Below are 14545 nucleotides of genomic sequence, written 5' to 3' on the forward strand. Positions count from 1 at the left end.
CAGACGCGCAGCGTGCGTGTCATGGTGCAGCCAGGGCATTGGTGAGGAGCGCCTGGACATTGTGTGCACCTGGAGAAGAGGTGAGACTCGGACGCGCAGAGTACGTGTCGTGGTGCAGCCAGGGCGTCGGTGAAGAGCACCTGGACATCGTGTGCACCTGAAGAAGAGGAGAGACTCGGACGCGCAGGGTGCGTGTTGAGGTGCAAGCGGGGTGTTGGTGAAGAGCGCCGGGTCGTCGTGAAGCGGCGAGTCTCGGACGCGTGGTGCACCCTAAGGCTCTGCTGAGGAGTGCCTGGGTAGGGTGAGCACCGAATTTGAAGTAAAGTCTCCACAGTGCTGTGGATTATTCAAGTTCACAAGATTACCATTTGGGTTGAAGTCAGCTGCCTCTGTTTTTCAAAGAGCAAGGGAGAATGTCTTAGGAGAGGTAGCTGGTGTTAAGATCTACTAAGACGATGTTTTGGTGTTTGGCTCTTCTTTTTCGTCAATTTAACCCAGAGTTTTGTGATGTGAAAAATGTGTTGAACAATGCCCCTTTGTTGCAACGTTTCGATACTAAAAGGCCAATCTATTCTGGTCACAGATGCTAGTGCAAAGGGTTTAGGGGCAGGTTTGAAACAGGTGAAAAGAATAGACTGTTATGTTTTTATCTAGGGCGATAGTTGGACCTGAAAACCATTACTCGGTCATTGAGAAGGAAGCTCTGAGCATTAATTGGGCGATAAAAAAACATACAAAGTTTCTGTGAGGAGGCTCTTTTGAGGTTAGGTCTGACCATAACACCTTGAATGGCGTGTTTCTAAAGAAGAATTTGGATGTGATTTTGACAATAATTTGTAAGTGGGTGATTGCCCTGCAAGGTTTCAATTGCAGGATTGAATATATTCCTGGAATGTAGAATAGGGTAGCTGACTGCTTGTCTTGGTTGGTGTCTGTATGAGCTGGAAAAGAAGAAGGGATAGGGGATGGCATGGAAGATTTTACAGTGTGTGAAATCACTGAGGAGATTGTTGGAGAAAGAGAATGGAAAGATTTGTTTACTAATGATGTCATCCTACAAGATGCTATTGGGCTGGTCTCTAATGGCTAACTGGGAAAGAACAAAGTGGGTGTGGAATTTCAGAAGTACTGGAATATAAAAGATGAACTGTCTGTTCATCCTTCTTTGGAGAGGTACAACATTGGTACTTCCCAAACTGCTCAAGGATAAACGTATTTGTTTGGGACAACAAGGCCACCAGGGGATTTCTAAAACCAAGGAAAATATCAGGATATACTTCTGGTGGCTGAAGATAGATGTGCAAGTTGAAAGGCTGTGAGGGATTGCATGGAGTGTTGCTCCAGTGACAAAGTGTGCAAGACCAGGGTACAACCTATGGTCATGAGAGAAACTCTGGTGAGGTCCTGGCAGGAGACCACTTTGGATATACTAGGACCTGTAGTGTGCAAGTCGGGTCAGTTCTATATGTTGTAATTGTAAATGTGTTAATGGACATGTTTTCTAGGTGGCCCGAGATATGTATCACACAAAACATAGAAATGCCTGAGGTTGTTGCATTTCTTTATGACATTTTCTGTAGTCAAGGGCTACCTGAATGCATTTGAACAGATAACAGGGTACAACTGGCCTCAAAGGTAATGGAGGAGATTTTGTCACTGCGTAGAATCAATCACAGGAAATGCGTGCTCTATCAACCCGAGACTAACGGCGATAGAGAGGTTCATGAGGGTGTTAAAAGGGTCCATTCATATGGCCAGTTCTCAGAACAAAGATTAGAGGGTTGTGATTGCCAAGAGGGGGAAACTGTATCGACTTACACCTCATTCCACAACAAACAGAATACCCTTTGAACTGTTCAAGGGCAGAAAACCCAACTCGATGTTGTGTCCTGGTTGAATGAATTGCAAGAATGTAGGCAATTCCGCAGGTAAAAGAATGTCGTAAGAAGTTCAAAATGAGAGAGAAATGAAAAGAAAAGTCAACTTTGATGTAAGATATGCCACCTCTGTAACTAAGGTAAACTTGAGGGATACAGTAAGGATGAGATATCCTCAGTGTTGGAAGTGGGGGTCCTTATTGCTTACCAAATGCTGGAGGTGGGTGTCCCCGACCCCTCGCTTCAACGTTAGGCTAAGTAAGGACACGGTCTGAGATAGCCCTGCTAAACCCCCTTAGTAGCTTGGTACGAGCAGCCAGGCCTACTCCAAGGCACGAGTGTACAGTATGTGCAACCACGCTCACAGTTACCCAATGATGTCACCACAAATAGACTCCACACGAGTTTTTATGAATAAGTATAATCTTTATATAAGAAATTATATGATACGAGCACACGATACAAAATCAACATATAAGAATGGGTAGTATTTTTTCCCGTGGGTTGGTAGGTTCTAATCCCAACCACCGCTTCTAACCAACAGTTAAGCTCACTTCTAACCGTTTCCAAAAGGTTAGGCAAGTCGTATTGCAAAAGGAAACAAATACTGCAATGCGTAACGATATTCTCGTGTATTGAGCAACAGAGAAACAATGCCATGCGCAGTGCCACAGTCATGTACTTTGCAATTGAAGGAATAATGCAATGTGTATCACTGCCAGCATGCCCTGTACCAGGAAGAAACAAAGCAATTTGTCTCGCTACAATCCTGTACGGTGCAATGAAGAAATAATACACTGCGCCACATTATAACCAGATACTGTGCACTGAAGAAATAATGCTATGCGCCACGTTACAATCAGGTAATCTGCAAGGGAAAAATAACGCAATGCGTAGTGCACCAAGCATGTAGTTCGTCAGGCACAGTTCGATAGTTTGTTAGCAGCAATAATGCAAAGTGTAATACGACAGTTTTAGGTGCTCTGTTAACAGTGCCCCTGTTATGGATCAAATGATGACACAAAAGTACTGCTTCCCACTCCGGCCCCAGTACTGCCCCTCCTTGGGTCAGCACAGGCCGAGATCCGAGCCGATGCAACAGGCTCACGCAGCTGACAGACCACGCAAGTCTACACAGAGCCTTATGTCTCCAGATGCCTTGCTCGCTGGATCAACCGGAGTAAGCCATTGGAACGCTTCTGTCGCTACCATTATACCATCCCTCATCACCTTGTCAAGTTCTGAGTGCATGGATTCTCTTAGGGCCATAGCACCCCACCCCCTCTCATTTTACATACAATAGATGTGACATTGTCCTTAAGCACAATCCTATGAGAGTAGTCAGTGAGACACCCTAGCATCACTGAAGACTTCCTTAAACTCCTAATGCTCCCCCTCAATAGGCTCCTCATTAAGCCTCACCTCTTTGTGTAGTAACGTCTTTTTTAAGTCAATGCTAGGCTCATTGTTCAGATCAAGCATGACATTGAGGTATTTCTGATAGAACCAGCTTATAATACTGTCCCCTTTGCATGAGTTACCCAAGAAATAGCTTGGTTGGCCACCATATGCTAAGGTTCTGATATCTGACTTAAATATCTTAACTCGACCCTTTAACTTTTCTAGATAAAACTCTTTTGGGATCGGAAAAATCTTAGCCCAAGGGTCAAACAGCATTTGAATGGGCTCACCATTGACCAAGACTTTATCATTGGGACATTTACCCTTATTTTGTTCCACCTGGAGAACCACTTCACCACAATGCAAGGCATCGTAGTCACAATCACTATCATCATCAGCTAAGTCCATTTCCATCATCCGTTTAGTCTTCTGTAGGGTCTTGCAACATTTAGCAAAGTGTTCCACTTTCCCACAACTGCGACACTTAACAGAAACTGCAGGTCATGACTTGTTGTTAGCTAGATGACTACTACTTCCACATCTAAAACACTTCCCTTTGAAAGTTTTCTTTGCATACGTAGCAGCAGGGCTTTCTGAACGTTTGCTAAGTGCTTTGTTTACACTCTGAGCTTTCTCTCCAACCACTGTGCCATTACCTTTTTCATTAACTTCCACGCATTCAAGTGAATGTTCAATGGGCATTGGCTACAAGCAAGACATTGTCGACTTTAAGATCGTCTTCCTGCCAAAGCTCATCTTTGACCTTCTTGATACTTCAACCTAGTAAGGTTACATAAATGCTCTTCTAGGGCACTGGTAAACTTGCATGTAGCGCCCAAATTGTGCAGGTCTGTAATGTATGATTCACAAGGCTCTTGTGGTTTTTTATCTCTTTTACCGAAATGATAAAGTTCCAAAATCATGCTTAACTTCTGCAGATAATGTTTATTTAACTTGCATAAACACACCTCAAAATCATTCAAATCTTCCGATTCACTTCCCACAAGCTCAGGCAAATGTTCAAAGACCTCCTGGCCTTCAAGCAAAAAACAGTGCAAAACCAACAAGGCTTTCCTTTCAGCACTCAGCGAGACTCCACAGATGTGGGCTTTAGGGAAGAAGACCTTTTTCGACTTTGACCACTTGCTTGTTGGTTCACCAGGAGAAAACAAAAAGAAGAGTGGTGGCATAATGTTTTGCATTTTTACAAAAATATGAGTACGTTGTTGTGAAGAATAATGGGATACCTCACACAAGATACAAAAACTACAACTGCAAAGTGACCAACTACTGTGTGTGACTCACACCCGAGAACCCCCTGACATAGTATGCTACCAAACACAGTAAATTTACAAAAATGTCATTTGATATGCAAGTTTGCCTGTCACTGAGGTTATGCTTAAGACATACCTATTGAAGACGTGACAAGCGAGAATCAAAATAAGTGGACTTGTCACTGCAGTTATTGAGAAACACATCTACTAGTGACAAGCAGGGACAAGCACTACAACTTGTGTGAAGGTCACTGAGGTTAGAGTGAAATGTTTGATAATCCAGGCGTGACAAGCAGTTGCGGCCGGTATGACTCGCGGGTGTGGTGGCGGGGTGAACGCGCAGGGAGGGGGGTCGAGCAGGGGAAGCGGAGGTTTACTTAAAAAAAAAAAGTGAAGTTAACTCACCTTTGCCGTCCCGTCCCGCGTCCTCAGTCTGCGTCCTCCTCTGTACAATTGGAAGCAGCCCCAGGCAGCCTCCCTCCCCTCCCCTAAGCCAATCACAACGCTGCAAAGGCATCGTTGTGATTGGCTGGGATGCCAACCCCACAGGCGTCTATGGGGAGGCCATTTTCTCTATGTAGGCTGCATGAGAAAATGCAGAGTGCGTATGCCTGGTTTAGTCGGCCCTGGGGCTGACCAAACAGTCAGCGCCCACAACAGTGGGCAAGCCACTACCCCCCTGCCCTCAAGCAGGACCGTCCACCCGCCCGCCCCCAACCAAACCCTGCCTTCTGCTTTCTCGCACTGTGAGAAGCAGAAACATAAAATGGTATTTAAAATACAATTTTAAGTTTCTGCTTCTCGCACTGCGAGAAAGCAGTGGGGCTACGCTCCTCCGCCCACATGGAGGAGCCGCCCCTGGTGACAAGCGGGAATCAAAAGTGTGCCGGTCACTGAGCTTAGCCAAAGGCAGAGGTTTCCCAGGTAAACCAGCAAAGATACAGAAACTTGCAAAGATTTACCAAGAGTGCCAGCGGAGATTCACCAAGTATGCCTGTGACTGATCTCACAGCGACAGGCGCAGCACCATCTGTAGCTTCTTCACCAGGCCAAATATGCGAGCAAACGCACGGCGCACCATAGCGAGTAGGCGATCTTCTGTGACGCAGCATGCTGAAAGAACCAGACTCACGAGCAACCTTCCAGGTGCGAGTTATCCAGCTCGAGAAAGACCATAATTCAGGCCATAGAAATGAAGCAACTCCCGAGCGGGCCATAGGGCGCGATGCAGCAAGTCGGTAAGGAAATTAACTGCTCACCTAAAATGTAAAAGTAAATAAGCACAACAGTACGTTGAGCAAACGTGGGATAAATTTCCCTCAATTCACATGTCCCCACCATTTACAGCAACACCTGTTAAAACACAGGGTAGGCCAAAGAGTCATGAAAACCGAATCCATTACGCACTCCTCTCTCCAGAAAATTCTAACAGGAAAGACAGGAAATTCTGTACAGCAGTGTGGGGTTCACCCCATCGTCATCGCCATTGTAAGAGAAGTATGACCTGAGGCAGTTGTTCCTGTATCAAACTGTTTTATAGGTACAAAGGTACATGGAAGACGTCCCATCCATGAAGGCTGCTAACCTATACACCTCGTGGAACATTCTACTCACTAGCAACATTTTAAGAGCAAGCCTCCATATTCCACATCTTTACATTCTCAAGTTAACACTATGCTCTATGTAAGTTACAATAATGCTGTGATGTCAGTTTGTTAATTTCTTAGTATTAGGAGGTCATCCTACTAATTGTGTTCATGATTCTGGGTCAGTTTAAATGCAGATGTATAATTAACCAAAACAGGGCTGCTATGTCATCCTCAATTTCTTGAATTACTTTCATTGGGTTACCAATTAACCCATTCAAATGCAGTAAGGCTGAGCTCATGCAGACTTTTTATGTCTGGCATAGAGACAGCTTTAGCTGGCTCGCCAGCCTCTTGTCTTCTAAAAAATCTGTAATAAAAATGGATATACATATACAGGCATACAGGGCTTTCAATCAGCCTTCTTAATCTACTAGGCTCTGCAAGTGTGAATCATATTTTACGTCCACCCACCACAGCATATAGTATTGGGGAAATGGATCAGCCCTCTTTAGTCATTGGCTGTCTTGCACTGTAACAGCATTTTACCTTCATCACATGTGCACTGCTGCCTGGAAAGGAGTGCACTTCAGTGCTAGGGCTGGGATAACTAGGTGGTGGGTAAATTGTGGTAACTTGCTGTCGCTAGTGGAATGTGGAACACAGGACTTGTGTTCCACGTTCTCAATGAGGCAGTTTGTCCCAGGCTTGTATAGATGTACCTTATACTAGCTCCAAAAAATATAACTAATCAACTTACCTGATTGGCTTGGTCATCTCGACATTACACTGGCGACGTTTGGAAAACACGGGAGCAAGCCTGGAGTCCTGTTAAATACAGATCACGAAGCTGTCATCCACGAACATTGTGCTGTGCAACGGACGACGTCTGAAGGCGGATTCGGAATCTTCCGCCGTCTCATCTAAAGTGTGCCTGGTAACCGGAGATTTAGAAGCAGTCGGTGAGCTTTTAATCTAATTAAAATCTAAAAATCGACTTTGGCTAGACACCGCGCATGCGCAACTGGCTGCATACAACGCATGTGCGAGACTGAATTTGTACGTCATCCCAGCGGCAGCCTTACTTTGAAATAGGCTGCGTGCGTCCGTATAAATGCGGCGATGTACTAGATAAGTATACATCGCCGACACAGCTATAATCAGTGATTTGTGGGCATTTCATATTGAATTGGAACTGGACAACATGCAACACGTGATTCAAGACGTGGTATGCTAGCGTTCAAATCCACAAGAATTAATTGAGTCAAAGTGGCAAATCGGAAGTTGTATTAAATTCTAACATAGCAAAAGGAACTGGTTAGCATATGCATATGTCATGAAAGCAATACAGTTTCAAAACAGTGTGGCCACATCCATAGTAATTCATTTCATGCTGCCAAATCACAATCGATGTGCATTAATAAATAGTCTTGTGGATTCCATTTGTGCATACTAAGAAAATCCTTGAAAACGTATTAATAATACGCAAATGGAAGGTTTTAATGCTCCTCCCGCTTTCCTGCCATCACCGGGTGAACCAACATTAGAATGGAAAAGGTGGAAAGAAGGATTTGAAGCATATGTGGAAGCCATAGGAGGAGAGGATTATACAGAAAAAAGGAAAATTGCTATATTAAAACATTGTCTCGGAGCTGAGGGCAGACATATATTGAGTCATCTTCCAACCACAGAAATTGTATTTTCATCAGACGAAGAAGGAGATGTTTATCAAGATGCAACTAAAAAATTGGATAAACACTACATAAAAAAAAATTAATGAGGTAGTGTCACGTCATAAATTTTTGAGTAGGGGTCAAATTGTCAATGAAACTATAGATACATTTGTCAATGACTTGAGAATACTAGCGTCTAAATGCAACTATTCAACGTTTCATGACCAAATGATACGTGATCAATTGGTACACAAAGTGGCAAATGTAAAACTTCAAGAAAAATTGCTGGCGGCAGAAGGCTTGACTTTAGACAAGGCTCTTGATATTTCTCATCGTTTTGAAGACATGGAATTGGGTTTGAAAGAACTAGCGGAACAAAAAGCGGCAGAAGTTAATTTGGTGAAAAAACCTAATTTTAATGAAAACAAGATGAATAAAGCAGGACTAAATACTCAGGGAATTCATGAAAAAAAGATTATATTTGTTTTAAATGTGGTATTCCTGGTCATTTAGCAAATGACAGAAAATGTCCTGCCATAGGTCAAGTGTGTAGATATTGTAAAATGAAAGGTCATTACACAAGAATGTGTAGAAATAAGAACAGAATAAGAAACAAAAGTTTAGAAAAAAAATCTCAAATTAATGAAAATGTCAAAGAAGTTCAAAATGATTTTGAAGAGGAAGAGTATCTTCTGGCTGTGTATGAAGTGAATGGTACCATGAGGGATGCTCCGTTCTGCACTATAAAAATTGGAGATAAGGATGTAAGAGTCATGGCTGATTCTGGGGCAAGACACACACTTATTGGGGATGAGTGGCTTAAAGAATTTGGCGATGTATGTCTATCACCTCCAGATATTAATTTAGTAGGGTATGGTAGGAAACCTATTGATGTGGTAGGTTTTTTCACATCTGATTTAACTTTTAAAGGGAAAACTATTCAATCTAAAGTTTATGTAGCTAAGGAAGGCTCATGTCTTCTGGGTTGGCCTCAGCAGAGAGATTTGATGATCACCTTGGATCCTAATCACCCTGAACAAGTTTTAGGGTATTCAGATTTAATTGCTCACATTAATGTGGATCCAGCATCTGAATGGGAAAAAAGATTTCCAAGTGTATTTTCGTCAACAGAATTAGGTGTACTAAAAATCTTTACACATAAAATCATTTTAAAACATGATGCGGTACCAAAGGTGCATAAAGTAAGGAATGTACCTTTACATTTAAGAGATGCAGTTAAAGATGAACTGAAGAGATTGTGTGATCTGGACATTATTGAAGAGATAGAATCCTCATTATAGTTAAGTCCGTCGTACACAAACCTAATGGCAAGGTTAGGTTATGTGTTGACTTGAGGGACCTGAATGATAGTGTATGGGTAGACAGACATCCTTTGCCAAATATTGGAGACATGTTCACAAGATTAAAAGGGGCTTCGATATTCTCTACCCTTGATTTATCTAATGCTTATCATCAAATTGCTCTTCATGAGGATAGCAAACATCTAACTTCATTTATAACATCAGAGGGAGCCTTTAGATACAAAAGAATGCCCTTTGGCTTAATTTCGGCATCTTCTGTATTTCAAAGGCTGATGCACAAATTATTTAAGAACATGGAAAATGTTCTATACTTTCAAGATGACATTTTAATTTTTGCTTCTAATTCCAATGAACATGCTGACACATTACACAAGGTGCTGTGCATTCTTCAGGACAATAGTTTGACATTAACCAAAGAAAAATGCAAATTTGGTGTATCATCGGTTGATTATCTAGGCCATTCAATAGATAAAAATGGGGTATCTCCTAAAAAATTTTTAATTAGGGCTATTGAGCAAGCACCTAATCCGCAAAACAAAGACCAACTTAGATCTTTTTTAGGTCTGGCTGAATATTATGCTAGGTTTATACCGTGTTTTGCTGACAAAACCACACACATGAGGAATTTGTTGAAAAAGAATGTTTCATTTAACTGGGATGAAAACTGTGGATATGAATTTATGTATTTAAAAAAACAAATTGCATCTGCACCTGCTTTGGCCACATTTAATACTGCATATGATTCAATAATCATTTCAGATGCAAGCAATGTTGGTTTAGGTGCTGTTTTGATGCAGATTCAGGAAGGTCATTTGGTTACAATTGGCTTTGCGTCCAGACCATTGAAAGGAGCAGAATGGAAATACTCTACATTGGATAAAGAGACTCTAGCATGTTTGTGGGGTATTGAATATTTTAGGAAATATGTATATGGTACAGAATTTAGAGTTAGATCAGATCATCGACCTTTGGTGGATCTTTTTACTACAAAAGGTTGTGGGAAAGCTACTTCAAGAATTGCTAGGTGGCAGTATAAATTACAAGATTTTCATTTCAAAATTGAGTATCTTCCAGGTGCAAGGAATGTTTTGGCAGATTGTTTATCAAGATTACCAGTGGATGATGACAATGAAGTTGATGAGGATGATGATAATTTAGACAAAGTAGTTTCTATTTGTGAAGTATCAAATGGTTGTGTTCAAGAAAAGGAGTGGAAGGTAGCTTGTGTAAATGATGCTATACATAAGGGTGTTATGCAATATATTAAATCATCATGGCCTAAAAAGAGTGAGGTACCTGAGGCTATGCGATCATTTTATCAGATTTCGCATGAATTATCCATCAAGGATGATGTTTTAATGAGAGAGTTACAGCTAGTGGTTCCAACCGAGTTGCAACAAACCATTTTGGATATGGCGCATGAAGGACATCCTGGTATGACAAGCATGAAACGTAGGATTAGAAGTGAATTTTGGTGGCCGGCCATGGATAAAGCGGTGGAAAGGAGAGTCAGAGACTGTATGGAATGTTGTATCGGCGATAAATCACAAAAAATTGTATCGTATGAACATCGTCCCACTTCCAAACCATCAAGGGTCTGGGAGAGTGTGTCGTTAGATATTGCTGGTCCCATAGGTCTAGGTCAGAATCCTGTTTATGCAATTGTGCTCATTGATCAGTTATCACACTGGCCTGAAGTTAAAATAGTGCCACACATAACGTCAAAGATAGTTATTCAATTTTTGAATGAGGTATTTGAAAGGGAAAGTTTTCCTGAGCATTTAATAACCGACAATGGGGTACAGTTGATTTCTACTGAAATGAAATCTTATCTGGACAGGCATGGTATTATTCATAAACAATCTTCTGTGTATTACCCTCAAGGTAATGGAATCATTGAGAGGTGGATCAAGGTTTTTAAAGAGGGTTTGCAGTTAGCCATTGTTAATGGAAAAAATTGTAATCAAGCCATTAGCGAGGTTTTGTGGAGTTATAGAAATACTCCTAGAAGCATTGGTGATTTATCACCTTTTGAAAAGATGAGAGGAAGGAAATGTTTATCCAATTTAAACCAAGCGTGGATGAGGAACTTACTGGTTAGATCTTCAGGTGACAGTACTGTGTCAAATGGGTATGTGGATAAAGTTATCAACACACCTGTCAAAGTTAATGATTGGGTTCGGGTGAAAAAAGGGAGGTTTGTCAAATCTGGTGAATCTCGTTTTTCTGATCCTTTGAAAGTTCTTCGAGTAGGTAGTCAAGTTGCTGAACTATCTGATGGAAATGTATGGAGTTTTTCCAAATTAGTGAAGGTTCCTGAGTGGTTGTGGCCTGATAGAGAGATGCCAAATAGGAAAGTTTCAATATCCAGTGGAGTAGCGTTACCTAACAGTTCTGACAACATAACTGTTGGAAGGAAGGCTACTCTGTCAAGGGATGGGGAAAGTGACAAATCTGTTGGACAAAGGTCTCGTAGAATTCCTGTATGGCATAAAGATTATATCGTAAAGTAATATGTCATATGGTATCAGTTCATAATAATATGTGACGAGTGTCTTGGACAAAGAGTCTGGACAATTCCTGTATAGCATTAAGATTATATTGTAAAGTTGTATATCAAATGGTAGCGTTTAGCGATACTATTAATGAATGTATGTTTGGGTGAAATGTAATTCTGGGAAATGTTTCAAGTTATATGTTTTGGTTCATACCTATGTACGATGGGGTTATAAGAGTTTTATTTAATGGGGTTATAAGAGTTTTATTTAATTATTTATTTATTTATTTTTAAAGAAGGGAAATGTGTGGTAACTTGCTGTCGCTAGTGGAATGTGGAACACAGGACTTGTGTTCCACGTTCTCAATGAGGCAGTTTGTCCCAGGCTTGTATAGATGTACCTTATATTAGCTCCAATAAATATAACTAATCAACTTACCTGATTGGCTTGGTCATCTCGACATTACATAAATCCTTTATTTTTATGTTTCATTCTATTTTGCCATACTGGTTATATTTGCCCCCCAAAATAATTGAAAACATCAGGCTCTTGCACTGGCCAGATTTGTTGGCTTTGCAATTGCTTGTTTGTTTATCTATGAAATCTGTTGAAGATGGAGTTTGCATTGGTCTAATTCAGCTATGTTTTAATATTGAACGAGTGCGCCCCCTCTTGCACATGGGTACACTAGACAACGCAGCATCTAGTGGTATTGACAAGGATTATTCGGAGTTGATACAGGGATGAGCAGACATCTTTTTGATAAAAAAAACACAATTTTAGGGATTACTTCGCAGCAAAGCACAGCACGTTTAGATGGGGATGTAGGTCAGCGTGCTGTTTTGAAAGTGAGCCCTCTGTAATCAAAACCTAGCTCGGGTGCGCACAGATTAGGGAGGTCTGCTTTTAGAAATAAACCCATTGTGACCGAGAGCAATGGGTTCAGCAGGAGTACAGTTGGAATTTCCTATTCAGAGGGGATTGCTTTCAGTTCATGCTGCTTCAGTGAACATAGCTTTACAGTTGAATTTACGATCTGAGAAAGTAAATATGTCCCCTCCATCAAGCGCTGGTTCGGGCTGTCCTGTATTTAAACCCCTAAGGAGCCTGAGGGGCAAGCATTGTGTGCAGTCGGCTGGTTGCAGGACACATTATGCAAAGTCAATATTTCCTCATAGGCACCGAGTCTGCAAATTAAATGTGGCATCAGAATGCGCTCTTGGCAGGCGATCCTGGGTAACCCATGATTCCATACCGCATCGTGACCTGGTAGACTCGCAGGGGAATAGTTTGAGGTTAAATAAACAAGTTGATGATATGCACAACTTGTGTTATATAAGTGGCTTCTGTTGTTTTTAAATGCCTCAAAGAAGAGAAGTTAATATTACCAATACTTGTGGTACACGGTTTCCCCACTTAGGAAGAATGAAAGTCTCAGCTTACCTTGCTGAAATTCAAACTTATATCCACAATGCTGTAGCAAGGGCTAATGCAAGGAAGGAAAAGGGAGCCCTATCCTTTGCTTGGGTTGAGGAATACAGCGGGACCCAGAGCATGGGGGTACCTAGACATAGGATAGGATAAGGGGGGGCAGCCTGCCCCTCAGTCGCTGTAGACCTATACATTTTTTACCAGTTCTGTGCCAGTTCTCTGAGGATGCGTGGGAGCCAGCAGAAATGGTCTCTAATGACCATGAATGAAGGCTGGAAATGTTCTCAGGAGTGCGGCGGGTTTTGTCTGGTGGTGTAACCTGAGGTCCACCTGGGGTCTCTGAAGATGAAAGAAGGGTCTGTTGTAGGTGTCTAAGGCATACTGCTGGTCTATTAAGGGTTGGCTGGGGGAGTGTTAGGACCGGCTGGGGGGTGGTTGAACACAGAATTAGGGGTTTTCAAGGGGAACCAGTGTCTATGAGGGCTGATTCAGAACGCATAAGGACAAGCTGCTGGTAGGGGCAGTCTAAGGGTCTCTGGGAGCACCCTCATGCATTCTAATGACATTTTGAAAGTGTCTAAGAGCACACTGGGCTGGTGTCTGAAGGCAGATGGAGGGATTGCTTGGTGAGCCTGTGGTTTAAATTCAAGCTTCTAAGGAGCAGGCAGACATCCTGCAGGGTGCCACTGAGGGTCAGTCATGGTTTCTGAAAGGGGTCTGTGGTATCTTAAGGGAGAGTGAAAGCATCTACTGGCTAACTGAGGCTCTCCAAAAGCCTTCTTCGAAAGTCTGGAGGCAGGCTGAGGGTATCTCAGATATCTGATCAGATCTAATACCTAGCCAGTAGTTGGGCTAAAGGATGCAACGGTAGCCAATGACAGCACAAGGGCTTCTGAAGTCTTTTGATCCTTACTGTCTCTTAGGTACATGTTGAAGATCACTGATATTAATTTTTGTGATTTTATAGTTGTCCAGAGGTGTCTTGAGAGTGGACTAATGGTGTCACAGGGCAGATCAAATATTTCTAAGGCCTGGCTGAGGGCCTCTATGGGCCTGTTGGTAGTATCGTAGGGCATGACAACAGTCTCTTAAGGTCATTTGGGGTTTTTGTAGAACCAGCTTGGGGTGTCTCATAGATCACATTCACAGAAATTCTCTGAAACTCTTAGAGAGCAGGATAAATGTGTCTATGAACAAGCTGTGCCTGTCTGAAAGGTGGCTGATGGCTTCTAAGAGTCAATAAGTGATGTCAGAAGGCGAGTTGAGAATCGCTGAGAGTTGGCAGGCAGTGCACGAAGACCAATCAAGGGTCTAGACAATCTTTGAGGAACTGCTATATTGGGGACTGCTACATTGAAGACTTCTAAGTGCCAGGTGAGTCAGTGTAAGTATCATCTAGGGGTGAATCAGGACAGGCCGAGGGTCTCAGAGGACATGCAGGTAGTCTTAGAGGACATACTGAAGGCTTTTAACATTAGGTCAG

General features: G+C 42.2%; 1 protein-coding gene across 1 annotated transcript in view; it reads left to right on the forward strand.

Moving 5' to 3' along the window:
• The window catches only part of LOC146829386 (A-kinase anchor protein 17B-like), a 616345-nt gene that overhangs the window by 402693 nt on the left and 199107 nt on the right, over nt 1-14545 (forward strand). The window lies entirely within an intron of this gene.

Source organism: Triturus cristatus, chromosome 5_2, assembly GCF_964204655.1.
Source record: "Triturus cristatus chromosome 5_2, aTriCri1.1, whole genome shotgun sequence".
Lineage (NCBI taxonomy): Eukaryota > Metazoa > Chordata > Amphibia > Caudata > Salamandridae > Triturus > Triturus cristatus.